The 26,829-nt window shown below is 44.7% G+C and overlaps 1 protein-coding gene across 5 annotated transcripts in view; it reads right to left on the minus strand.

Moving 5' to 3' along the window:
• Positions 1-26,335, minus strand: part of CAPN5 (calpain 5) — a 114,835-nt gene extending 88,500 nt beyond the window's left edge. For 4 of the 5 annotated variants that reach the window (XR_011558920.1, XR_011558919.1, XM_070749488.1 and 1 more), the window contains exon 1: positions 26,257-26,335. The gene's annotated coding sequence lies outside the window, so the exon portion shown is untranslated. Of the gene's footprint in view, positions 1-5,877; positions 6,077-26,256 lie in introns of those variants that run through there. The other variant, XM_070749489.1, reaches the window with a different exon arrangement.
• Between the last annotated feature and the right edge of the window lie 494 nt (positions 26,336-26,829).

Raw genomic sequence — 26,829 nt, forward strand, 5'->3', positions numbered from 1 at the left:
AACAATTCATAACAAATCTAATAATTTAAAAAACATTTAAAAAACCCCATTATTAATCAAGCATACATACAAACATACCATACATAAATTGTATAGGCCCAGGGGAGATATCTCAATTCCCCCATGCCTGGCAGCAAAGGTGGGTTTTAAGGAGTTTATGGAAGGCAAGGAGGGTGGGGGCAGTTCTAATCTCTGTGGGGGGGGGAGCTGGTTCCAGAGAATTGGGGCCGCCACAGAGAAGGCTCTTCCCCTGGGTCCCGCCAAAAGACATTGTTTAGTCAACGGGACCCGGAGAAGGCCAACTCTGTGGGACCTAATCGGTCACTGGGATTCGTGCGGCAGAAGGCGGTCCCAGAGATATTCTGGTACGATGCCATGAAGGGCTTTATAGGTCATAACCAATGGCAATGAGAACAGTTAATCAGTGGAACGACTTGCCTCCAGAAGTTGTGGGTGCTCCAATACTTTTAAGAAGAGATCGGACAGTCATTTCGTCTATGTTAAAAGTTCTGTATTTAGCCCTGCAGCATGAACAGTGCACTGTCCCCATGTGCTTTTCTGCTTAACTGCCAGAAGGAAAGCACTGTTTGTTCTGGAGGGCTCTAGGCAGAATTTCTAACAGGTTATGGGCCCAGTCATAGCCGACTACAGCAAATAAGTGCAAGATACAGTAACAGAAAGAAGAGATCCTACCCAAACCCTGATGGATCCAATGAAGATGATATTTGGACACCAAACAAGAATTATAATTTATTGACAGTGAGAACAATGAATCAGTGGAACGACTTGCCTCCAGAAGTTGTGGGTAATCTAACACTGGAGGTTTTAAGAAGAGATTGGATAGTAATTTTGTCTGTGTTGGAAACATAGAAACATAGAAGATTGACGGCAGAAAAAGACCTCATGGTCCATCTAGTCTGCCCTTATACTATTTTCTGTATTTTATCTTAGAATGGATATATGTTTATCCCAGGCATGTTTAAATTCAGTTCCTGTGGATTTATCTACCACGTCTGCTGGAAGTTTGTTCCAAGGATCTACTACTCTTTCAGTAAAATAATATTTTTTCATGTTGCTTTTGATCTTTCCCCCAACTAACTTCAGATTGTGTCCCCTTGTTCTTGTGTTCGCTGTTCTATTAAAAACACTTCCCTCCTGGACCTTATTTAACCCTTTAACATATTTAAATGTTTCGATCATGTCCCCCCTTTTCCTTCTGTCCTCCAGACTATACAGATTGAGTTCATTAAGTCTTTCCTGATACGTTTTATGCTTAAGACCTTCCACCATTCTTGTAGCCCATCTTTGGACCCGTTCAATTCCATCAATATATTTTTGTAGGTGAGGTCTCCAGAACTGGACACAGTATTCCAAATGTGGTCTCACCAGCGCTCTATATAGCGGGATCACAATCTCCCTCTATCCCTAAATTCTGCATTTAGCCCTACAGAATGAACAGTGCACTATCCACATGTGGTTTTCTGCTTATCTGCCAGAAGGAAAGCACACGTGGATTGTACAGTTTGTTCTGGAGGGCTTTACGCAGAATTTCTAACAGGTTAGGGGCCCAGTCATTGCCAACTACAACAAATAAGTGCAAGATAAAGTAACAGAAAGAAGAGTGCAACATAATTTTTTAAAATGGCCACAGCTACAAAGAAAGCTTTTATTTGCAAATCTAACAGTCTGAAAATGATCTAGGGCACGGGGATCAAACCCGCAGTATCACATTTCCGTCACATGTTTTGCAACTTTTGCCCCATTTGTGGAGTTAGGGTGGGCGTGGCCTGTGCATGATGCAGATGGCCTATAGGCGGCCAGTTTAACACCCTGGTCTAGAGCCTCTTGCTTAACTAGGGGGTTGGACTAGAACAGGGGTCTCCAACCTTGGCCTCTTTAAGACTTGTGGACTTCAACTCCCAGAATTCTTCAACCAGTCATGAATGATAGAGGTGGAAGAGGCCAGAAAGATAATCTAAATCGGGTCAACTGCGCTGGCTGGAGAATTCTGGGAGTTGAAGTCCACAAGCCTTAAAGTTGCCAAGGTTGGAGACCCCTGACTTAGATGACCCTTCTGGCCTCTTCCAACTTTATCATTCATGGCTGAATGAGGAATTCTGGGAGTTGATGTCCACAAGTCTTAAAGTGACCAAGGTTGGAGACTCCTGACTTAGATGATCCTTCTGGCCTCTTCCAACTCTATCATGCATGGCTGAATGAGGGATTCTGGAAGATGAAGTCCACAAGTCATAAAGGGGCCAAGGTTGGAAACACCTGACTTAGATGATACTTCTGGCCTCTTCCAACTCTATCATTCATAGCTGGCTTGGGAATTCTGGGAGTTGAAGTCCACAAGTCTTGAAGTTGCCAAGGTTGGAGACCCCTGACTTAGATGACCCTTCTGGCCTCTTCCAACTCTATCATTCATGGCTGGCTGAGGAATTCTGGGAGTTGAAGTCCACAAATCTTAAAGTGGCCAAGGTTGGAGATCCCTGTATTAGAAGACCTCCAAGGTTCCTTCCAATTCTGTTTTTCTGTTATTCGTTTAAAATTTGCTAAGCAAGTCAGAAGTTCAAGATGTCCACAAGGGCTGGAGGACCCAGCTTGGAGACCACTGGCTTAAGATAGAAAGATTTTGGCTGCCAAAGTTGGTCTCCGGTCAGCAATGACTCCAAATGATAAGTCTTCAATGAGCAAACATCTGGGAGGGCAGATGGCAAAATAAAATATTTTTTTAACTCCAAAGACCAATGCCAGCTTTTAAACTGCCAAGTCCTCACTCCTGTTAAACCTCAAATAGTTTCTTCGTTCTTTCATTCATGGATGATTTGATATTCTCACAGCCACAAAGCAAACAAAGCTACAGCCAACACCCGTAGCACACAAAACGATTAAAGCCTTCCCAGACATTGTAAGTAAACCAAATGTTCCAGTAGCCTCTGAAGAAATAAACAGGAGTCACCTACAACACACAGTGTAAAGATTGCAACAGCCACAATGTGGGGCAAACAGGCAAAAACCAGCAGAACTTGTCCTTGAACACAAACTATGGTTAGGAGTTAAAAGACAGGATTAAAAACTTCTCAATTTCACAACACATGGATAGGCCTTGCCACGGTTTCAAACTGTGAGCATCCTAACGCTAGAGAATTCCAGGAAGGAAGGAAGGGAGGGAGGGAGGGAGGGAGGGAGGGAGGGAGGGAGGGAGGAAGGAAGGAAGGAAGGAAGGAAGGAAGGAAGGAAGGAAGGAAGGAAGGAAGGATGTATGTATGTATGTATTTGATGTCTATGCCTCCCAATCCCGAAGAACTCAGAATGGCACTACTTGGACAAATCAACCATCAACAAGCACATAGAGATATACAATGTTTACACACCACTCAAAAGAGATGATCGACAAGCCCAAAAGGAAACAAAAAGATCACCAGCAATCAACACCCAGAATAGCAGAGATTAACACCATGAAATGTTATGTGTGGATGTGATTGAGTTAATTGATTGTTTTTTAAAATATAAGGGGATTTTAGTTTAGAATTTTAACTGTTAGATTTGTACGCATATTATTATTGTACTGTATTTTGTGAGCCACCCCAAGTCATCAGAAAAGGGCGGCATACAAATCTAAATAATAATAATAATAATAATAATAATAATAATAATAATAATAATCACCAAGATTTCAAAGATACAAGTAAGAAAAGAAAGTTTTTGTCCTCCCCAGCTCCCAGGGGTACTCTGTAGGGATCCCCAAATCCTTTGCATGCCCCATTTTTTTGCAAAAATGGGCCCATTGCAGGGAGAAAGCAAAAACACCTCAGATTTTTACCCATTTTTGTGAAAAATGGGATGCGCAGAGGTTTTGGGAAGCCTGAAGAGTGTTCCTAGGAGTTGCGGCAAAAATCAGCACACCGATAACAGTGGTAGTGGCACCTGGGTCACATGATCAAAATTCACACACTTGGCAACTGGCATGTAATTTATGACGGTTTTAGTGCACCAGGCTCATGCAATTCCCCTTTTTTCGACCTTCCGACAAATGAAGTCAGTGAAGCCAGATGCGTTTCACGACCGTGCGCTTAGCTCAATCGCAGCAGGGATTCACTTAATAACAGTGGCGAGGGAGGTCATAAAATGAGGCAGAAGTGAACTTCACCTTCATAAAATCATACGGGGTTTTTAGTTTAGAATGTTCTTTCTGCACCAGCTCAGCAAGCTCAAACTGCCCAAGGAGCTGCTGATCCAGTTCTACAGAGGAATCACTGACTCTGTCATCTGCACCTCTATCACTGTCTGGTTCGGTTCTGCAACCCAACAGGACCGACACAGACTTCAGAGGACAACCAGAACTGCAGAAAAAGCAATTGCTGCCAACCTGCCTTCCATGGAGGACCTGTAGACTGCACGAGTCAAAAAAAGGGTGGGGGAAATATTTACTGACCCCTCACATCCTGGACACAAATTGTTTCAACTCCTACCCTCAAAACGTCGCTACAGAGCACTGCACACCAAGACAACTAGACACAAGAAGAGTTTTTTCCCAAATGTCATCACTCTGCTAAACAAATAATTCCCTCAACACTGTCAGACTTTCTCCTAAATCTGCACTTCTAGTCTACTAGTTTTTCTCATCATTCCTTTCACCCATTTCCTCCCATGTTGACTGTATGACTGTAATTTGTTGCTTGTATCCTAAGATTTTTATTAATATTGCTTCTTCATTGCTTATTTGACCTCTATAACAATCATTAAGTGTTATACCACATGATTCTTGACAAATGTATATTTTATTTAATGTACACTAAGAGCATCTGCACCAAAGACAAATTCCTTGTGTGTCCATTCACACTTGGCCAATAAAAATTCTATTCTATTCTATTAACTGTTAGATTTGTACGCATATTATTATTGTATTTTGTGAGCCACCCGGAGTCCTCAGAAAAACTGGGGCTGAATTCTGATTCGCTAAGCCACCGGTCGGTCGCAAGTCGAGGACTCCCTCTGCATGATTAATTTTGTTGTATGCGTGCAGCCATGGGGCTTACTTCCAGTATCCTAATTGATGTACAAAGGAACAAAACAATATCAGAAGATGTTAAGAGCAATTTTTCTGGAAGTTGGAATCAGCAAACGTTTCCTGCTTAAACAAAGAGCAATTACTGAGTTCAAATCGGCTCTTCGCCATCCTGGATCAAGTCCAGCAATCTCAATTGTTGGCCGATGTTTTTCCTTTCAAGAAAAACAACAACAATTCTCCGTTTCTCGCTCGCTCGACCTCCTGCCTACCGGAATCGCAACTTGCATCAAGACAAAACCACAGAGGAAAAAAGAAGACGGAAGAGATAGGTTTTAACAGATAAACTGCTATGTCGCTAATCTAATGAGGACTAAGGGTGACGTGACAGCCGTCTTCCAATATTTGAGGGGCTGCTCCAAAGAAGAGGAAGGGTGGGGGGGGAGTGTCAACCTATATTCCAAAGCAGGAGAAGAAGCAATGGGTGGAAACTAATCAAGGAGAGAAGCAACTTGGAACTAAGGAGAAATTTCCTGACAGATAGAACTATTAATCCATGGAACAGCCTGCCACCAGAAGTTGCGAATGCTCCAACACTGGTACTGTATTTTTAAGAAGATGTGGGGTAGCCATTTCTCTGAAGTAGTCTAGGGTTTCCTGCCCAAACAGGGGGTTGGACTAGAACAGTGTTTCCCAACCTTGGCAACTTACTTACTTACTTACTTACTTACTTACTTACTTACTTACTTACTTACTTACTTACTTCTTACTTACTTACTTATTTATTGATTGATTGGATTTGTATGCCGCCCCTCTCTGCAGACTTGAGGCGGCTAACAACAATAAAATAGGCGTTGATTGCTTACCTGAACGCCTCTTCTCGTACGGTGAGTGGGTACAGCAGTCACATGGGTTGCTCCTGTCCAATCCGGTGGAACTGAGCCTAGTATTAAAAAAGACTGCTGGATCCGCCCCTTCCCCAGAATTCGCGAATCCGTAGACTAGGCTCAGTAGTGAAGCTCTTTAATGTTCAACTCTCATGTGTTATAAGAAAATAGAATAGAAGGTACAGAAGACCACACATAGGGAGGGAAGTGACTGCTGTACCCACTCACCGTACGAGAAGAGGCGTTCAGGTAAGCAATCAACGCCTATTCTCCGTACTGAAGGAGTGGGTCCAGCAGTCACATGGGACATACCCAAGAGATAGGTCCCTAGGGTGGGAGTACATTGCTATCGTGAAAGATAACGGATTGGAGTACTCTACTGCCGAAGGCAGCGTCCGCTGAAGCGTACGAATCGATTTTGTAGTGCTGTATGAAGGAATTTGATGAGGCCTAAGTGGCTGCTTTGCAGACTTCTTCCAACGGAGCCTGAGTCGCCCAGGCGGCAGATGTGGCAGCGCTTCTGGTGGAATGCGCTGTAATATTCCTTGGAATAGAGAGGGAAGCTGTCTCGTAGGCCTTAGAGATGGTCCCTCTGATCCAACGACCTATTACTGTAGAAGACACTCTGGATCCCAAGGATCTGGAATGGTCGACCATGAAGAGTGCTTCAGACCTCCGGATGGATCTTGTGCGTTGGATATAAACCTTTGGCGCTCTAGGGAGATTCAGAGTGTGCCATCTAGTAGCCAGGAGATGCTCTCGTTGGAGACAGAAGGAAGGTAATATGATATCCTGAGATCTGTGAGACATGGAACTAACCTTTGGTAGAAAGGTGGGGTCCAGGCACAGAACCACCTTGACCAGGTGAAACTGGCAAAGATCCTGTCTGAGAGAAGGGCTGCCAACTCAGATATGCGTCGGGCGGATGTAATCGCCACCAGGAATGCTATCTTAAAGGATAGGTACCTGAGGGACGCAGAGTTCAGGGGTTCGTAAGGTGTCTGAGAAAGAGAGTAGAGAACCCGTGGCAAGACCCAGGTAGGATATCTGTGGATTTTAGAAGGCCTGAGGTGGCCACTCCTCTTAGAAATTCTTGGATTTCTGGGAGGGAGCAGAGGGGCTGCCTGCGAGGCCCCGCCAAGACGGAAGAAATGACAGCCAGGAGTCGGCGGATGGAGCTGGTAGAGAGGCCCTGGTGGAAAACCTTTCCCGAGGAAGGTGATTATCCTGTGGATGGGAAGACACAGGGGAGAAAGACCCTCCTGCGAACACCCTGATGGAATTTGGACCAAGAATGGTCGTAGATCCTTGGTAGACCCTCTTCTAGACTTCAGGATGATTTCCACTGAGTCCGGGTCAAACCCTCGCAGGTCTAAGTCCCTCCGGATAATAGCCAGGCGATGAGTTGGGACCACTCTGGGTCCGGATGGAAGGAGGCCCCTTGTCACAACCTATCCTCCGAACTGGGAGTCGCCAGGGGTCCTGGACGGACCGTTGTTGGAGGTCCGCGAATCATGGTCTGCGAGACCCGTGAGGGGCAATCAGAATTACTCGGGCCGACTCCAGGAGGATTTTGTTGATCACGTCTGGCAGAATTGGAAATGGAGGGAAGGCATACAATAGATCTGGAGGCCAAGGGCTCCTGAGAGCATTGATTGCCTCTGCTCCCGGAGACGGGAACCTGGGGATGAAGCGAGGGATCTGGGCATTGGCTTTGGCCGCCTATAGATCCAACCCTGGATGGCCGAACCTGAGGCAGATTTGGTGGAATAGTGACTGATGGAGATTCCACTCGCCTGGATCTAAGGTCGCTCGCGAGAGCCAGTCCGCTTGGACGTTGAGGCTCCCCGAGATGAGGTCGACTAGAAGCGACTGGAGATTCTTCTCTGCCCAAAGGCCTAACTTCAGGGCCTCCCTCATGAGGGCCTTGGATCTAGAGTCTCCGTGTCTGCCAATATAGCTTTTGGTGACTAGATTGTCGGTGAAAATCAGCACATGCTGGTTGGAGTGTGAGACTGGGATTGTTTTGGAGCTAGAGACACGGCTCTTAATTCTAGCCAATTGGTGGGCCTGGAAGCCTCCTCCGGTGACCAAGTGCCCTGAGCTAAAAGACCCTGGGCGTGGGCTCCCCAGCCCGAGAGGCTGGCATCTGTGGTGACTACAAACTGGTCGGGGCACCGGAAGGAAGATCCCTTGACTAGGGCTGGAGAAGTCCACCACTTGAGGGATCTGCGAACCGTCGGTGGAATGGTGAGGCGACGATTCGAGATACTGTGGCCCGAACTCTGGAATGGTAATAGAAGCCCCTGTAGGACCCTGGCGTGAAGACAGGACCAGGGGACAATACCAATACATGACACCATTAACCCAAAAGGGAAGATAGGGTGGCAATGGAGGTAGATTGCTGGGGCAGGATGCGAGCAATGAGATCCAAAAGCTGCGTTTTCTCTCAGAGGAGAAGAAAACCTGGGATATCTCAGAATTAATGATAGGCCCCAGATGCAGGATGGATCAAGATGACTCTTGTTAAGGTTTATGGAAAAAAACCATGGTTCTGTAGAACCGACATGGTAGAGGAGAGGTCTGCAGCTACACCAGCTCTGGAATTACTATGAATTAAAATGTCATTTAAATAACATAAAAAATGAAAGGGAAAAGCTCGGATATGAGCCGCCAAGGATCCCAAAGGTTTAGTGAAAACTCTGGGAGCTGAGGAGAGCCCAAAAGGCATAGCCCTATACTGAAAATGCCTGCTTTGAAGGCAAAGCGCATAAATCTCCTATGGACCTTGGCAATGGGAATATGGAGGTAGACCTCAGTGAGATCTAGAGACACCATAAAGACTCCTCGATGAAGAGCTGGTAAAAAGGAAGATAGGGAGTGTATTTTGAATTTACTAAATTTAATGAAGCGGTTTAATTTCTTTAGGTCCAAGATGGCTCTCCAGCCTCCAGAAGTCTTGGGGACCATAAGGAGGGTGGAATAGAAGCCTAAACCTCTCTGGAGAGAGGGGACCGATTGAATAGCTCTAATGGTCAACAATGAGAAATAGCCTCCTCCATTCGAATACGAGATGGAGAGGAACTGGGAGAGGAACAAGAAATAAAACGGTTAGGAGGAGAAGAAATAAACTCTAACCTTAGGCCCCTTTCCACTGAGTCAATGACCCAGGGGTCCTACAAGAGCGGTGTCAGGCGGAAGAGGACCAGGCAAGGCGACCGCCCGAAGGCGGGTGAGAAACTTACCATCTGGTTCTTTTGGAAATTCTGGTAGAAGAGGATCCTCTGTGATAGCGGGACCCTCTACCCCTGGAGGTTCTAGTTTGGGATCGAAAGCGAGGGGAATACTGACCTGGGCTCTTGCGAAAAGCGAAGCCTTGAGCCTGCTGACGCCCGGTGCGCCGAAAAGACTGCGGTTTCGGGGCCTTCTTGGTGGTAGGTCCCAAGACCTATTTCTTGTCTGCGTTTTCCGTAAGGAGAGGTTCCAGAAGATCTCCGAAGAGGAGGTTACGTTTCCGTGGACTCATAGCTAACTGCCATTTCTGTCTTGCCCCCGCCTGCCAAGGGCGGAGCCATAGAAGCCTTCTGGCCGTTGTGGAGGCTGCTATTGACCTGGCTGCAAATCTGGAAGATTGGAGAGTAGCCTCTGCTATATATTGGGTAGCTGCGAAGATTTTGTTGAAATCCTGTTGGCCCCGTAAGTCATCTGGGGGCAGGTGTAGTTGGGGCTGACGAAGCCCTAAGAGCATAGCTCTGGAAAAGGAGGATGCCGCAGCAGCACTCTTAATGGCCCATGAGTCTGCAAGAAGACTTCTTTTGAGCATTTGATCAAGTCGTTTGTCCTCTGGCCGGAGGACCTCCTCTGCCTCGCCAGGCATGGCAGCAGTTGAGTGGAGCGTCTTCACTGATTCATCTGGCCTGGGACATGTTAGGAGTTCCTCATAGGAGGGAGAGAGCTTGTGGAGCTTCTTGTCCTTGGAAGTGGGAGTGAAGCCTATGGTTGGGGGGTCCCACTGATGAAGCAAGGCATCCTTAAACAACTTGGGCCTAGGAATTACCTCATTGTCTTCCTGTTCCTCCATGAAGTAAGGAGGATTATCCTCTGGAGGGTCTGAGGAAGGAGTAGCTTGCTTCTCTTGCCCGGCTAGCCCCGTAGATACTCTAGCTTTTAGCAGGAGGGATTTGAAAGCTGCGAAGGGAAAATAGCAGCTGGGGCTGGAATCTTAATCTGAGATTCCTCATCCTCCGACAGACGTTGAAAGGGTCATCATCCTCTTCTGCATCCACGTCCTCATCCTCTTCCTGAGAGGAGTCAGAGGCCTCCATGACTGGGGCTCTGTAGGAAGGAGAAAAACTCACGGGACGGGAGGAGCGAGAGGAAGGATGAGACAGAGGAGGTACATTTAAAGATGAGAGTCTAGCATCAATAGTGTTAGTCAGAATAGTCAAGATAGACTGAAACTCCGGAGGCAAGGAAGAAATATCAGCCGGAAAAGCCTGAGGATCCCTGAGGCCCTGAACAGGTTCTGCTGGGGGAAATCCTCGGTAATAACTGGCTCCTCTGGACCTAAAACCCCATAGGTTAGATTGGGGTGGATTTAGGTTTGGCTCATCCAGGGATAGCACAGGTACCCCAGAGGGAGGCAGGTTAGAGGCCTCCGGGGGGGTAGGGTTGATATGCACTTGGGCCTGCACCTTAAAACGTTAGGCTGATTTATCATTGTTTTTTGTAGGGCTAGGTCCCTTCTCTTCTCAGCCCTAGTGGGCTTGGCTAAAGGTTGAGAGCCTGAGAAAGAGGAGGAAGAGGCCTGGGGAAGCTCAGAAGGATTACCAGTAGGCCTCACCTCTTAGGAACCTTTGGTAGTGCCTCTCTTGGGAAGGGAAGCCATAGTCTGAGCAATTACAGAAGACAAGGCTTGAGCCAATAAAAATAGGGGGGAGAAGAATTATTTTGTGGAATTCCCAAGAGGATAGGTGACCCTGCTCCTAGGCTCAGGAGCTGCTGCGCCTTAAGAGGCAATCCTGGACGGTACCAAGAGTTCATGTCCTTAAGTGCAGCGTGGCAGGCCTCGCTAACTTAACTTTAAGAAAAACCAAGGCACACTGGTTGGAGGCCACTTCCGTGGAGAATAGGCCCGAGGGAACTCACAGCGACGACTCCAGGGTCAGGCGGCGGGCTGTAGGCACTAATGGCCGACCCCTTAGGGCAGAACCGAAAGTGCAACTTACTGGGCGTCAGAGCCTTGGCGCCAAAATAACTGCTCCGTTATTTGCAATAGGAGCGACTAAGCCCGGGAGACAAATCAAGTCCCACACCGCGGGAGGTAAATAGCCCTTAATTATTTTTAGTCGAAAGAATAAAGCTTGCTCTCGGCAGGACCTCCAAGGCCGGAATTAACAAAACGGCCGCGGCTGCAGCACGGAGGGAAAAACCGCGAATGGCTGAGCCGCTAACTTCTCCCCCAACTCAAAGCCCTGTAGGGCTGAGAAAGAAACTGCCGGCAAGCTAAGTAATGGAAAAATCTTACTTGCTATTGAAGAGAGATCGAAGGGAAGGTGTTTTATAGAGAGGAACGAGCATTCACACAACATCCGAGGATGCGAACTGAGCGAATTCTGGGGAAGGGGCGGATCCAGCAGTCTTTTTTAATACTAGGCTCAGTTCCACCGGATTGGACAGGAGCAACCCATGTGACTGCTGGACCCACTCCTTCAGTACGGAGAAACAGCATGTAACAATCCAATTAATAAAACAACTAAAAACCCTTATTATAAAACCAAACATACATACAAACATACCATGCATAACTTGTAATGGCCTAGGGGGAAGGAATATCTTAACTCCCCCATGCATGGCGGCATAAGTGAGTCTTGAGTAGTTTACGAAAGACAGGGAGAGTAGGGGCAGTTCTAATCTCCGGGGGGAGTTGGTTCCAGAGGGCCGGGGCCGCCACAGAGAAGGCTCTTCCCCTGGGGCCTGCCAAACGACATTGTTTAGTCGACGGGACCCGGAGAACTCTGTAGGACCTTATCGGTCGCTGGGGTTTGTGCGGCAGCAGGCGGTTCCGGAGGCAATCTGGTCCAATGCCAGGGCTTTAAAGGTCATGACCAACACTTTGAATTGTGACCGGAAACTGATCGGCAGCCAATGCAAGCCACGGAGTGTTGAAGAAACATGGGTAAATCTTGGAAGCCCCACGACGGCTCTCAGGGCCGCGTTCTGCACGATGTGAAGTTTCCGAACACTTTTCAAAGGTCGCCCCATGTAGAGAGCGTTGCAGTAATCGAACCTCGAGGTGTTGAGGGCACAAGTGACTGTGAGCAATGACTCCCTGTCCAAATTTGCTGGCTGGGGAATTCTGGGAGTTGAAGTCCAGATATCTTCAAGTTGCCAAGGTTGGGAAACACTGGACTAGAAGACCTCCAAGGTCCTTTTCAACTCTGTTATTCTATTCTACACGTTGCTGTTATTTTACTAGAAAATCTAATAAAGATTATTTTTTTTAAAAAGAACTGTGGTTGATTGAATTATCCACTGTGGCATAAAAAGTTGCAAAATATGAAGAAGAAGAAAAAATAATCTCACTAAACTACTGCCTTGTCAACCAATATGAAATTTGGGCGCAACTCTGATCATAAATCAAGGTTTACTGGTAATAGGGCTAATCTAACCTAATTACCAAATCCCAGCACCTTGCTTCACAATGGGAATTCTGATCCACACTATGGCCATAACTCAAGGACTTCCTGCATGCAATTACAATTTTCCCAGCTGGCTTCTGACAAGCCAACATTGCATATTTCATTTAACAACTGCAGTGACTGAGTTAACATCTGTGGCAATACGGGTTGTAAAGTTGGGCACAACTTCACTTAACTATTGTCCTGCTTAGCAACAGAAACTTTAGGCTGAATTGCTAAGCGGCCGGTCGTAAGTTGAGAACTATCTCAGTTAATGAGCAGCAAAAAAAAATGACAATACAGTGTTCCCTCGATTTTCGCAGGGGATGCGTTCCGAGACCGCCCGCGAAAGTCGAATTTCTGCCAAGTAGAGATGCAGAAGTAAATACACCATTTTTGGCTATGGACAGTATCACAAGTCATCCCTTAACGCTATAAACCCCTAAATTACCATTTCCAACAACAATTTGCTCACCATTATTACTGGTACTCACCATTGAATAAGACACTTAGTGATCCTGATATTTATAAACATAATTATTTATTAACATTTTTTTGTTTTTGTTATTTATTTGCAAAAATTATTAGTTTGGCGATGATTTATGATGTCATCAGGCGAGAAAAACCATGGTATAGAAAAAACCCCGCGAAGTATTTTTTAATTAATATTTTTTGAAAAAACGTGGTATAGGCTATCCGCGAAGTTCGAACCCGTGAAAATCGAGGGAACACTGTAATTGCAACCCAAAAAGCAATGGAACAGAGGAAATAAAACAAGACATAACACAGATAAAGCAACGAAAAGTAATATGCGTAACTATAATGTTATTAACAGAGAAAAAAATGGAATTGGAAGGCAATGTTAATTCACTGTAAAATCTAAAACATCACCTAAAACAAGGTAGCTAGCATGCATTAAACGCAAAGAGATGAACGTTAACAGAAGCAATTATTCCTGGGCTTTATTTGCAATGCGGCAACGTAGAATTTTGTCCCCTGCACAAGCAATAAATCCCAGTGACCGGTTAGATCCCACAGAGTCGGCTTTCTCCGTGTCCTGTCGACTAAACAATGTCTTCTGGCGGGATCCAGGGGAAGAGCCTTCTCTGTGGCGGCCCCGACCCTCTGGAACCAGCTCCCCCTGGAGATTAGAATTTCCCCCACCCTCCTCGCCTTTCGTAAGCTCCTTAAAACCCACCTCTGCTGCCAGGCATGGGGGAACTGAGATATCTCTCCCAGGCCTATACAGTTTATGTATGGTATGTTTGTGTGTATGTTTTCTTTTTAATAAGGGGTTTTTAATGACTTTTAATTATTAGATTTGTTATATATTGTGTTATTATGTTTGTGAGCCGCCCCGAGTCTACGGAGAGGGTTGGCATACAAATCTAATAAATTGAATTGAATTGAATAAAAAGTATTTGCAATAATATCTAGAAGATGGTTCACACCTAGAAATGATCTTCGCTGCCAGGTTAATTTACATCTTAGGGGCAAAATAAAAGCAGACTCCCCATAGCTTTGTTAAATTGACAGCCTAAATAATACATGAAAAATGTATGTTAATCTCCTTGCCAGCAACTGGGCAGACCCTCTCAGCTAAATGGAATTTTTTTTGGGGGGGATTCTCATTATCTACTTTGCAGTAATGCAGAGAGTTTTTTAAAAAAAAATAAGGTGGCTCCAGGCCCTGGCAAAAGCTGATAGGTAATTATAATCGAGGCATTATTCATCGTTAAATGCCTGTGTTCAGTTTTAAAAGTACCATTAATTAAAATTTATTTATTACTTAGATTTGTATGCCGCCCCTCTCCGAAGACTCGGGGCGATGTTGCAGGGGTGAGTCATGTTTGCTCTGGAACCATCCAATTCTTTGTCATATTTCCACTTCCTTTTGGGTCAGTGGTCAATGGCCCACCTTTCTAATTCTCGGTGGGTTTCTTAATGTCTCTCTAACACACACACACACCCCAAAAATGTGCACCCTGCAACAATGAACAATATGATTTATACAAGAAATACCCCCAACTGGTGGTGGAGTATGATTGATTGTCTGGTGGTGGGATCACTGAGCACATGTGCCGCACGAATCACAGTGACCAGTTAGGTCCCACAGAGTTGGCCTTCTCCGGGTCCCGTCGACTAAACAATGTCATTTGGCGGTACCCAGGGGAAGAGCCTTCTCTGTGGCGGCCCCGACCCTCTGGAACCAACTCCCCCCAGATATCAGAGTTGCCCCACCCTCCTTGCCTTTTGTAAGCTCCTTAAAACCCACCTCTGTCGTCAGACATGGGGGAATTGAGATATTCCCTTCCCCCTAGGCTTATAAAATGTATGCATGGGATGTCTGTATATATGATTGGTTTCTTAAATTGGGGTTTTTTACATTACTTTTAATATTAGATTTGTTCATAATGTCTTTTTTCTGTTGTTAGCTGCCCCGAGTCTACGGAGAGGGGCGGCATACAAATCTAATAAATAAATAAATAATAAATAAATAAATGTTATATGTAATATGTTGTGTGTGTGTTTTATATTATAAAAATCAATAAAAATATTAATTTAACAAAAAACATAGACGTGGACCATTTAACAAATTAACAGAGTTGGAAGGGACCTCCCAGGGTCATCTAGTCCAACCCCTTGCCCAAGCAAGAGTTTGAAGTTTGAAGTTTTATTGGATTTATATGCCGCCCCTCTCCGAAAACTCTTACATCTGCCTCTACCTAGGATCGAACCCACAACCTCCTGACTGTGAGGCAAGAGCTCCACCTCTAAGCCACAAGCAGCTGCTTCTTCACTCTATTTCAGTGATTCTCAGCCTTTCTAATGCCGCGACCCCTTAATACGGTTCCTCATGTTGTGGTGACCCCCAACCATAAGTCTAGCGCCAATTCTCCCAGCACTTACAGCTTAACTGTGGCAAAAAGAGATTATTATTATTATTTATTAGATTTGTATGCCGCCCCTCTCTGAAGACTCGGGGCAGCTCACAACAATAAAAACAATATTATAGCAAAACAAATCTAATATTAAAAGAAGCATATAAAACCCTATCATATATTTAAAAACCAAACAGCACATTCATACCAAACATGAAACAAAATATAAAGAAGCCTGGGGGAAAGGTGTCTCAACTCCCCCATGCCTGGCGGTATAAGTGAGTCTTGAGTAATTTACGAAAGACAAGGAGGGTGGGGGCAGTTCTAATCTCCCGGGAAAGTTGATTCCAGAGGGCCGGGGCCGCCACAGAGAAGGCTCTTCCCCTGGGTTGCAAAATCTGGCATTTTATTCACCACAACCGCGCTGTTTAGCAATAGAAATTCTGTTCCCAACTCTGATTGTAAAGTGAGGACTATCTGTGCCACCACTCTCCTACTACAATACCTACAATAGGCCCTGTTGATCTTTGCTACGCTTGTTAGCATCTTTTCAATGCACCACGCCCAGAGTCTCTTTTGGACTAGGGTGGACACTCAACACTGTAAAAAGAAATAAAATAAGTGCTAAAAAAAACATAAAATAGTTTTGTCTGCAAATCCCTCTCGCTTTACCGGTTTTTCAAGCAATGGGGCCGTTTTGCTTCTTTCTAATCCAACTGTCTTATCAAAACACTTTACTGAAAATAATGTTGTTCCCGCAGAGGGGAAAAAAAATCTCTCGAGTCACGATGATAAGAGAGAAATCTGAATTTTGCAATGTATTGATTTTACATCTTATAATGTAATAAAACATTGACTTTGGCCGGGGAAAAAACTGAAGCTAGAATAAAATTCAGATTATGTAATACAGGTAGTCTTCCACCTGCAACGTGCAGAATGCGGCCGCGAGAGCCATCGTGGGGCTCCGTGGCCTGCACTGGCTGCCGATCGGTTTCCGGTCACAATTCAAAGTGTTGGTAATGACCTTTAAAGCCCTACATGGCATTGGGCCAGAATATATCCGGAACCGCCTTATACCGCACGAATCCCAGCGGCTGATAAGGTCCCACAGAGTTGGCCTTCTCCGGGTCCCGTCGACCAAACAATGCCGTTTGGTGGGCCCCAGGGGAAGAGCCTTCTCTGTGGCGGCCCCGGCTCTCTGGAATCTCTCTGGAGGTCTTTAAGGGCTCCCTGTGCTTGTAAATACGTTGATAAAGGTGAGGCACACGGATGTCCTTCTCCTTCTCCCAAAAAGGAGCGAGGTTCCTCCCCGATACTTCGCAAAGCTTTGCAAATAATAAAACAATGAATCAAAACCAGTTCTAGAGAAATTCTTTTGGTGGATACCTTTGATACACAAAGGTGGTTCAGGCAAGATCCGGGTAAATGCAAAGCCTCCACTGTTAGCTTTTCTGTCATCGGTTTTCAAGCACAAGGAAACAGACGGGCTAAAAATGCTTCTAGTCCTTATGATCTCCCTGATTCTTTAAAATGCTTCTGAGGGGAAAAAAGGCCAATAATAAAATAGGTGCATCAGGCTAACTATGGTTTGAATTTAACTGTTAATTTTATTTTATTTTATTTTATTGGATTTGTATGCCGCCCCTCTCCATAGACTCGGGGCGGCTAACAACAGTAGTAAACAGCAGATGACAATCCAATATAAACAGTTAAAAACCCCTATTGTAAAACCAAACATACATACAGACATACCATGGATAAAATTGTAGAGGCCTAGGGGGAAAGGGTATCTCAATTCCCCCATGCCTGGTGGCAGAGGTGGGTTTTAAGCAGGTTACAAAAGGCAAGGAGGGTGGGAGCAATTCTAATCTCTGGGGGGAGTTGGTTCCAGAGGGTCGGGGCCGCCACAGAGAAGGCTCTTCCCCTGGGTCCCGCCAAGCAACATTGTTTAGTTGACGGGACCTGGAGAAGACCCACTCTGTGGGACCTAACTGGTCGCTGGGATTCGTGCAGCAGAAGGCGGTCCCTGAGATAGTCTTAAAGATATTTAATAGTTGAAACCAGCGGCCGATTAGGTCCCACAGAGTTGGCCTTCTCTGGGTCCCGGGTCCCATCGACTAAACAATGTCGTTTGGCGGGTCCCAGGGGAAGAGCCTTCTCTGTGGCGGCCCCGACTCTATGGAACCAGCTACCCCCGGAGATTAGAACTGCCCCCACCCTCCTTGCCTTCCGCAAACTCCTTAAAACCCACCTTTGCCACCAGGCATGGGGGAATTGAGATATCTCCCCCGGGCCTATACAGTTTATGTATGGTATGTTTGTATGTATGTCTGATTAATGGGTTTTTAAAAATGTTTTTAAATTATTAGATTTGTTACGAATTGTTCTATTGCTGTTGTGAGCTACCCCGAGTCTACAGAGAGGGGCGGCATAGAAATCAAATCAAATCAAATCAAATCAAATAATCAATCAATCAATAAATAAATAAATAAAATAAACAAACAAACCGTAAAATGTATAATGGGCCAGAACACACAAGTTGTAGTTGATTGACGAGTAAGGGTCGGTGACTGTACGAGGCAATCTATGTTATGATTGGTTGAGGGGTCTAAAGGGGAGGTTCCCCTTTTTCCCGCTTTTTTCTTCCATGTACTCTCTGTGCTGTTCTGTGATTTACCTCACGATGTAGTGATGTGCCCAATTATCTTGTTTGATGCCAATATAAATATAAAATACACTTATTTATAATAAAACTACAAGTTTGTGTCAGCATATCTGACTCCATTGGCTGTACAATTCCCTGACAGTAACCACAGATCGGCTCTGTATAAAAAATACAGAATATATCAGGTTTGGAAGGGATCCTGGTGGTCATCTAGTCCAACCCTCTCCTGAAACAGGAGATCCTGTGTATTATTTCAGACAGACAGCCATCCAAATTCTTCTTGAAAAGCTCCAGCAATGAAACACCCACAACTTCTGGAGGAAGCTGTTCCATTGATTAATTTGTTCTCATTGTCAGGAAATTTCCACCATATATCAAAACTCATCAGTCTGGTCCCATAACTGCTGCATTCACACAACCCACTTAACCTGGTTACTGAATTAAGCCATCTTCTGGATTTCCAAACAGCCAGGTCAAAAGACTCAAGTCTGCAAATATTCTAACCCCCTCTCTCAATGAATGACGTTTAAAACCAATGAAGTTGGTTAAACTATTTAGGCACAACTGGATTACGAATGTGGTGTGAATCCGACCAAGGTATAAGCCTCAGTCCCTAAACCAGAAATGGCTGGGTTCAACTCCAAATCAAGCCAACATATTTTAACCTAATGTGTGAACCTTATTACCAATCAACTGAGCCAAAAGAAATTTTAAGGAGGAAACACTGCAGGCAGGCTCAAAAATAAAATTATCCTGGTTGAAAAAAAGGATGGTACTTTCAGGCTGATTTCATTTATTTATAAACACAAGAGGTTTTAAAGAAGATGTTGGCTAATTATTTATCTGAAGTAGTGTAGGGTTTCCTGCTTAAGCAGGGGGTTGGACTAGAAGACCTCCAAGGTCCCTTCCAACTATGTTATTGTTGTTGTTATTGTAATTATTAAAAGCAGGCTCTCAAAATATTTGGCCAGACCTGTTATGTCACAGGTCATAACATCACTGGGCAATTAAATTAGTCCTTGACTAAAGACCACAATTCAGCCCAAAAGACGGCTACAAAAATGGTGGAAGGTCTTAAGCATAAAACGTATCAGTCCGCGGAGAGGGGCGGCATACAAATCTAAATAATGAAAAATAAAGACTGAATGAACTCAATCTGTATAGTCTGGACTCTGGAGGACAGAAGGGAAATGGGGGACATGGTCGAAACATTTAAATATGTGAAAGGGTTAAATAAGGTTCAGGAGGGAAGTGTTTTTAATAGGAAAATGAACACAAGAACAAGGGGGCACAATCTGAAGTTAGTTGACAGAAAGATCAGAAGCAACGGGAGAAAATATTATTTTACTGAAAGAGTAGTAGATGCTTGGAACAAACTTCCAGCAGAGGTGGTTGGTAAATCCACAGGAACTGAATTTAAACATGCCTGGAAGAAACATATATCCATTCTAAGATAAAATACAGGAAATAGTACAAGGGCAGATTAGATGGACCAGGAGGTCTTTTTCTGCTGTCAATCTTCTATGTTTCTATGATTTAAATAGTTTTAATTATTAGATTTGTTTCTCTATTGTTTTATTGTTGCTGTGAGCCGCCCTCAGTCTTCAGAGAGGGGCGGCATACAAATCTAATAAATTATTACTATTACTATTACTACTACTACTACTACTATTATTATTATTATTATTATTATTAATATTATTATTCTAAAATTCCTGTCCCATTTTACAACCTTTATTGAATGCAGTTGTTAAGAAATTCACATGCTCGTTAAGCAAATCTGGCTTCCCTATCGATTTTCCTTGTCAAATGTTCGCAAAAGAGGATCACGTGACCTGGGAACAGTGCGACCGCCATAAATACAAGTTACTGAATTTTGATCACATGACTATGGGGATGCTGCAATTCATTTAAGTGTGGGAAATGGTCATAAGTCACTTTTTTCAGCGCCGTTGTAACTTTGGACGGTGACTAAATGAACTGTTGTAAGTTGAGGACAGCGGTCGGGTATGAGCCAGAATGCTAAATTGCCGCTCGCTGCTGCGGCTCATAAGTTCTTGCGGGGCCACCTTCTTGCACCTGTGGAAGCAGCAAAATCATGCATGGAGCCGTAGGCGCGCCCATGTTTTGGTGAGGTATTTTTGCTTCCGCGCATGCTGAAACATGGGCGCACCTGTGGCTCCGTGCGTGATTTTGCTGCCTCCACAGGTGCAAGAAGGTGGCCCCGCAAGAACTTATGAGCCGCAGCGGCGAGCGCAATTTAGCGTTCTGGCTCGTAGCCCACCGCTGGTTGAAGATTACCTGTAACTGATGTCACCTGCCCCAGCCTCATAGCTTTTTGCAAATGAGACTTTTTAAAACCAAGAGGAATTATAGCATGAATAGGGCAGTTTGTTCACACATTACATTCAACTCTCCTGGGGTTGACTTTGTTTTAGTTCCAAAACCTAAGCCCCCCTTCACAGTTATGGCTTCTGAAGCATGAATTATGGCTTATGCAATGCAGGAATCCAGTCAACTGTGGCTTATTCAACAAAGCATTGTGATAGAAACCTGGCATATTTGAATCCAGTCCAAGTATAGACCATGTGACCTTGTAAATGTTGCCCGATATCCAGCTCATGTTTCGGGTATATAACTCCCAGAATCCCCCCAGCTGACTTCAACTCCCAAAATCCCCCCTGGTCGACTTCAACTTCCAGAATTCCCCCAGCTGACTTCAACTCCCAGAATTCCCCCGGTCGACTTCAACTCCCAGAATTCCCCCGGTCGACTTCAATTCCCAGAATTCCCCCGGTCGACTTCAATTCCCAGAATTCCCCCGGTCGACTTCAACTTCCAGAATTCCCCCGGTCGACTTCAACTCCCAGAATTCCCCCAGCCAATTTCAACTTCCAGAATTCCCCCAGTCGACTTCAACTCCCAGAATTCCCCCAGTCGACTTCAATTCCCAGAATTCCCCTGGTCAACTTCAACTCCCAGAATTCCCCCGGTCGACTTCAATTCCCAGAATTCCCCTGGTCAACTTCAACTCCCAGAATTCCCCCGGTCGACTTCAACTTCCAGAATTCCCCCAGTCGACTTCAACTCCCAGAATTCCCCCAGTCGACTTCAACTCCCAGAATTCCCCCGGTCGACTTCAACTCCCAGAATTCCCCCAGCCAATTTCAACTTCTAGAATTCCCCCAACCGACTTCAACTCCCAGAATTCCCCCTGGTCAACTTCAACTCCCAGAATTCTCCCGGTCAACTTCAACTCCCAGAATTCCCCCATCCGACTTCAACGCCCAGAATCCTCCCGGCCGACTTCAACTCCCAGAATTCCCCCAGTCGACTTCAACTCCCAGAATTCCCCCAGCTGACTTCAACTCCCAGAATCCCCCCAGCTGACTTCATCGCTTCACGACTGCGGCAAAAAAGGTCACAAAATGGAGCAACCCTCCAAAATTTCAAGCTGCGGCGTAATTGTAATTCAAGATTGTGGCTCAGTTCCTCCCAAGCCAAAGTCCTGAGTGAGATTATAAGCAAGGAATAGGAACTACGAGGTTGAACATTGTGTCGTACACTGGAACAATAAATTTCCCTGCTGTTCCATTACTAAAGCTATAAATATTTATCAAACACCATAGCCATAAATGCAAGACTGACCTGTGAAGTCATTTGTATGACAATTGGATGTGATTCTCCCCAGAGGGAAGCAAAAAGCTCACTGACCTAATGCGAAACCAAGGAGTAGAGATAGTCCTCGACTTACAATTCATTTAGTGACCATTCAAAGTTACAACAGGACTGAAAAAGGGGACTGATGACAGTTTTTCACATCACATCCTACATGGACCATCAACCAAGTATCACCGGGTTTGATGTACCAAGAGAAATACACTGCTTAAAAAAATAAAGGGAACACTCAAAGAACCCATCCTAGATCTGAATGAATGAAATATTCTCATTGAATACTTTGTTCTGTACAAAATTGAATGTGCACAACAGCAGGTGAAATTAATTGTCAATCACTGTTGCTTCCTAAGTGGACAGTTTGATTCCACAGAAGTTTGATTTACTTGGGAGTTATATTGTGTTCTTTGAGTGTTCCCTTTATTTTTTTGAGCAGTATATGTTTAGCTGAATTCTATTATTTTTTTTAAAGAAAAATTAAGTTTTAGCTCCCATATTAACTTACAATCATGTCTTTAGCGACCATTCAAAGTTACGCAGCACTGAAAAAAGAGACTTATTACAAGTCCTTCCACAACCTCCCAGCCACGTGATCAAAGTTTGGGCGTTTGGAAACCAACATAGAAACATAGAAGATTGACAGCAGAAAAAGACATCGTGGTCCATCTAGTCTGCCCTTATACTATTTCCTGTATTTTATCTTACAATGGATATATGTTTATCCCAGGCATGTTTAAATTCAGTTCCTGTGGATTTACCAACCACGTCTGCTGGAAGTTTGTTCCAAGGATCTACTACTCTTTCAGTAAAATAATATTTTCTCATGTTGCTTTTGATCTTTCTTGTCCTTGTGTTCACTTTCCTATTAAAAACACTTCCCTCCTGGACCTTATTTAACCCTGTAACATATTGAAATGTTTCGATCATGTCCCCCTTTCCCTTCTGTCCTCCAGACTCTACAGATGGAGTTCATGAAGTCTTTCCTGATACGTTTTATGCTTAAGACCTTCCACCATTCTTGTCGCCCGTCTTTGGACCCGTTCAATTTTGTCAATATCTTTTTGTAGGTGAGGTCTCCACAACTGAACACAGTATTCCAAATGGGGTCTCACCAGCGCTCTATATAAGGGGATCACAATCTCCCTCTTCCTGCTTGTTATACCTCTAGCTATGCAGCCAAGCATCCTACTTGCTTTTCCTACTGCCCGACCACACTGCTCACCCATTTTGAGACTGTCAGATGTATACACAATGGTTATAGTAACATGTATTCACAATGGTTATAGCAACCTGGGGTCTCTATTAGCAACCTTCCCAGACAAGCAAAATCAATAGTGGATGTTGGATTCACTTAACGACTGCATGATTCATTTATCCAAGCGAAGTCAATAGGGGAAGCGGGCTCGCTTAACAACCGCACAAAATCACTTTAAAAGCTGACGTGATTCTATGAACCAACATGGCCAACGCTTGTCAAATCAGGCACATCTCACTTAACAATCGCCCTGCTTCGCGACAGAAATTCTGGTCCCAATTCAAGGATTTTCTGCAGGCTGAGGAAAGCATTTCCTATTTCAACCCCAATTTATTCAAGATTGTGGGCCTGTTTATTCACGCCACCGGCTGGCTGCCTGCCTCCGAGACCCATTCAACAATGCAAAAACCGATTTTCTATATGCAGAAGTGGTTGCACGCCTGCAAAACACAGAATCCTTCAGGCCAAATTCTGGAGACCTCACCTACAAAAAGATATGGATAAAACTGAACGGGTCCAAAGACGGGCTACAAAAATGGTGGAAGGTCTTAAGCATCAAACGTATCAGGAAAGACTTCATGAACTCAACCTGTATAGTTTGGGGGACAGAAGGAAAAGGGGGGACATGATCAAAACATTTAAATATGTCAAAGGGTTAAATAATGTTCAGGAGGGAAGTGTTTTTAATAGGAAAGTGAACACAAGAACAAGGGGACACAATCTGAGGTTAGTTGGGGGAAAGATCAGAAGCAACATGATAAAATATTATTTTACTGAAAGAGTAGTAGATGCTTGGAACAAACTTCCAGCAGACGTGGTTGGTAAATCCACGGTGACTGAATTTAAACATGCCTGGGAGAAACATAGATCCATCCTAAGATAAAATACAGGAGGGCAGACTAGATGGACCAGGAGGTCTTTTTCTGCCGTCAATCTTCTATGTTTCTATGAATGGGTTCCAAAAGGCCATTTAATCCACCCTCCTTGTCAACAGGAATCAAATTGACTGGCTGTCCATCAAAACACCGTCCAGCTTCTGCACAGAGATGTCTATAAGAGATTGGACAGCTCGCCACACCCTTTAGCCAGTGAAGGTGTGTGTTTTTTTCCCATTGTTGGAATCTGTCTTAAAAGCATCTTAAAAGCAGAATAGCTTGAAAGAAAATAAAATGTATTTATATTTCATATTTATATTATATTCATATTTATGAATATTTATATTATATTCATAAATATTTATATTATATTCATAAATATGAATATTATATTCATATTTATATTCGTAGCTTCGAACCTTCCTTTCTCTCTCAACTGCTTCAGATACCTGGTTTATTCTTTTTTTTTTTCCTATCACCACTCTTTTGGCAAAACTCTTTCCAATTTCTCCTAGAAACCAAGAGTTGGGAGGATCTCAAAGGTCATCAAGTCCAGCCTCTTGCATTACAGAATTCCCTAACAGTCTCTCCGAGAGAAACCCTATTCCTTTGATTGACAGCTCTTTTAGAACAGCTTTTGCTGGCTGGGGAATTCTGGGGGTTGAAGTCCGTCAGGCTTAAAGTTGCCAAGGTTGGAGACCCCTGTTTTAGAAGGTCTTCCTCAATTATCTATCTGCATCAGTATTTCTCAATCTTGGCCATTTTTAAGAGGAATGGACTTCAACTCCCAGAATTCCCCAGCCACCTGGCTGGGGAATTCTGGGAATTGAAGTCCACCCATCTTCCACGTTGCCGCGGCTGGAAAAAACCACAAAACAATCAAGTTGGAAGGGACCTTGAGAGGTTATCTAGTCCAACCCACACTGCTCAGACATTTATCTACATCCTTGATATTTTATCTCATGAGTTCTAGGAACTTGGCGAGATTTTAGGGAAGGGGCAGAGAAATGAAACTACAAAGCAATGAACTTTGAAGAGGAACCAAGTTAACAATAAACAATTGAATGGGAAGTTGGGGATTCCACTCCCTAGTTTAAAATTGAAGCAGAACTCCACATTTGATCTCACAAAAATGCTCTGTTCTGATTTTCCATCTATGGCTTAGTGCGAGGGCTAAAAGCTGGTCACCCATAGTTTGCAAACCATAGTTTATCATCCGTGCAAAGGATCGCTCCAGTCCAAGCATAGGAAGTGGTCTTTAAAAAAAAAATTCTTCTCCAATCCAGAGACTGGCTTTAAAGATTTCTTGGCTTTTCCTTACTTTTAAATCATTCAAGTTTCTAGTCCCTGGATCAAAGGGGGGAGAGGAGTGGGGGGAAGCAACAACTAGGAACTCCTTGGAATTAAGCTGCTTGGAGGGTAGTTCCAACAGGTTCCTACCTAGTTTCCTCCTGGCCAAATAGCACCCCCATCAGCCCTGCCTCTTTCGCCCAAGGGACTAGAAACTCGAATGAAAACAGTAAGGGGCAAAGAAAAGAGCAATAGGCTGCAAGATTAAAAAAAAAGGGGGCTACATCTTCCTTTAAAGACAGAAGTCGTGGTCTCCCACAAATCCCGGTTGCTTTCTTTTAACCTCGGTTCGTTTACACCTGCAAAAAACTTGCAATCTCCATGCTGTTTTGCCCGAGGGAAAGCCAAGGCGGCTGCTCTGCAAGCTAGGATTGCCCGTGCTTTTTGCAAGCCACGATTTTCCCTGCTTTTGCAAGCCACGATTGCCCGTGCTTTTGCAAGCCACGATTGTCCCTGCTTTTGCAAGCCGCGATTGCCCGTGCTTTTGCAAGCCACGATTGTCCTTGCTTTTGCAAGCCACGATTGCCCGTGCTTTTGCAAGCCACGATTGTCCTTGCTTTTGCAAGCCACGATTGCCCGTGCTTTTGCAAGCCACGACTGTCCTTGCTTTTGCAAGCCACGGTTGCAAACCAGCCCAGCATAGACACTTCCAAAGAAGAAGCCACGAAACCCAATGGTTGCAAGAGATTGAAACCCGAGAAAAACAAGAGGAGGAGGAAAGCGGAGTGGGGGGGGAGATCGAGGAGATCTCCGAGGGATCCCTGCACAGCACCCCTGATCTGTCTGCAAATACAGTCGGTTCCCCCCACCACACACAGCAGCGTCCTCGTTTTTAAGCGAGGTTTAAACCAGGGAACGGCTCTGGCTTGGCAAGGCGGCGCCCGCAGTCTCCGCGGCCCCCCATCCATCCCTCCATCCACAGCCGACGCTGCTCCGGCGAGCCTCGCTTGCCCCCCGCCTTCTCCCCCAGCCTCACCTCGCTCGCCTGCAGCCGCTCTCCGGCCCCGACGCACCGCCGGTTCCCTCCGCCAGCTGTGAATTGTTTAAGGGGGAGGGGCTTGGCTCGGAGGGCGGGGCGACAGGCCGCGCTTGCGCGTCCCTCTCCACAGGCGGGAGGGAAGAGAAATTAGAATAGAATCGGATAGAATAATAGAAAATAGGATAGAATAGACTATAGAATGAATAGAATAGAAAATAGAATACAATTTTTTATTGGCCAAGTGTGATTGGACACACAAGGAATTTGTCTTTGGTGTAGATGCTCTCGGTGTACATAAAAAGATACATTTGTGAAGAATCATGAGGTAAAACACTGAATGATTGTCATAGGGATCAAATAAGCATTGAGGAAACAATATTAATAAAAATCTTAGGGATACAAGCACCCAGTTACAGTCATACAGTCCTAAGTGGGAGGAGATGGGTGATAGGAATGATGAGAAAAAACTAGTAGTAGAAAGTCTGGCAGTGTTGAGGGAATTATTTGTTTAGCAGAGTGATGGCATTCTGGGAAAAACTGTTCTTGTGTCTCGTTGTCTTGGTGTGCAGT

This window comes from Erythrolamprus reginae, chromosome 4 (genome assembly GCF_031021105.1).
Source record: "Erythrolamprus reginae isolate rEryReg1 chromosome 4, rEryReg1.hap1, whole genome shotgun sequence".
Taxonomy (NCBI): domain Eukaryota; kingdom Metazoa; phylum Chordata; class Lepidosauria; order Squamata; family Dipsadidae; genus Erythrolamprus; species Erythrolamprus reginae.